Consider the following 2,059-nt stretch of genomic DNA (forward strand, 5'->3'; position numbering starts at 1 on the left):
CACTTGTGTTGTTGTGTTGGTCTTGTTTTCCCCAACAATGTTAAGTAACTAGCAATGGCTTGTTGTTGTATTTTTTTCATTATAATGTTTTGTATTGTCTGCTATGATTAGTGGCTTTCCTCTTGTCTCCTCCCAACTATCATTATTCCAGGCTGTTTCCTCCCTTAAGGGAAGCAGCAAATTCCTTGCTGTCTCTCTCGGGCTGTTTGGACCATTACGTCCAGTCTCCACGTCTCTACGCTCAGGCGACTCACAGCTAAATAGTTCACTAAATAACAAAACACATTAAGCCTTTCATGTGATGGCCTTAGACGGAAGGATGGGTTGAAACGTTTAGCCGGTGGGGAACCTAATGACATTACAAGATCTTCAACCATTATGCAAGTGGAAAAATAAGATGACCACTTAAGAAAAAACAAACCAAAAAAAACAGTAAGTGATGTTTTTAGTGAGAATGTATCTGCTTGCTTCATCTCACATTTTTCTCTTAACCATTGTTTAGGCCGCTCCTTCTTTCAAGAAAGCAACTGGCAAAGCAATCACAGTGCACAAAGACATGATGCCCAAAGAAATTATTTCTCCTCATGTTGGAATCTTTTGAGTCCAGGTATGCACTTTTGTCTTGCCTCACCTGTTCAACATTTACTTGAGAAAACATCCTGTATTTATGCAATACAGTGAACTATGTCAAATATAAAACTATTGCTTTGGCGCTATCTTCTGCATTGTGGAGCCAAGAAGCTATTTTAAAATTAGCGGAGGAGCTTCATTTACTTAGACCAGATTAATAAGAAAAATATACTTCTGAACCTACAATAATTTTAAATATATTTTTTAGGAATAAAACCAACTTTTTTATGAACTTGGGACTACTACGCTACTGTATTGTATTCCTGATCATAGTGGTGATACTTGGAGACCTGAGTATTTTTTCAGGTGGCGTAAAAAGAACCAGCATCTGGCCCAACTTGAAATTATATTTTCAGTCATTACACTCTCTCCACAATCGGAAGTATTTGGACCCTCAGGGCAGCCTTACCTCCTCACATCAAACCTTCCCAGAAAACCACTATAGGATTCCGAGGAATTTAATGTCATACGGCAAGCTGGGAGTTATTCCACGCCTGAGCCTCCTCTGGCCGCAAAGTTAAACAAACAGATGCTCCACAGAGACACGTGTACACGCAAAACCTCCCTGAAGGCCTCAAAAACACACACAGATCTCATTTTTTGGCCTACACTTGGTTTCAATTTGGTTTCTTAGCTTTTGGGGGTGTCAGTTTTATTAAGTATTCTTTAGTTCGACTCTGTAGCAAAACCTAACGATCATTATCTTACTTATTAATACAAATACAAGAGTTGTCAGACACCAAGGCTGTCAAATCAATGAATGAATTAGCATCTGAAAAACAAAGAAGCTGGATTTTGAATTTCTTCGGGATCCAAAGTCCATATATATATATATGTAATAGGATACAAAACAATCTTAATAAATCGCAATTTGATCTAATGAGATTAGAGCAGCTCTTAGAGACATTTTCCAATCATTTGAATTCCAGAAGTGAAGTCATAATTCCCAAGGTCACACTTGATGACCCCAGGTTAGTTTCCCAAAATTCTACAATCACCTGCACTGTATAAACATCTGAGCATGTTAATGGACTCATTGACGTACCTTATAAAAATAAAAATTACACAAATAAAAATTAGGCCGATGATAGATTCTCTCAAGCACTTTCGATGATACCTCAAAATCGAAGATTGTGGAGTGAAGAGATAAAGCGCCTTGGGAGAAAACGTTCCACCCACCGCTTTGTTTATGAAAAAAATCAAAACTTATTACCTTCTGACAGATGTGCTTGATCACTCATGTTTATTTTGGCCCCGGGCTGAGCATTCTTGACTAATTGATCAAGCTAGGTTATGAAGGAATGTTCTGGATGGATGTTTTATCTCAGGGGTGTTGCCACACTCAAACACAAAGCTGGCTTTTCTTCCGAGCGTGCACAATGTGTCCTCTCCTCTAAAATCCAAGGTGATGCCACAAAGATAAGCAACC

Source organism: Syngnathus acus, chromosome 4 (assembly GCF_901709675.1).
Source record: "Syngnathus acus chromosome 4, fSynAcu1.2, whole genome shotgun sequence".
NCBI classification, from domain to species: domain Eukaryota; kingdom Metazoa; phylum Chordata; class Actinopteri; order Syngnathiformes; family Syngnathidae; genus Syngnathus; species Syngnathus acus.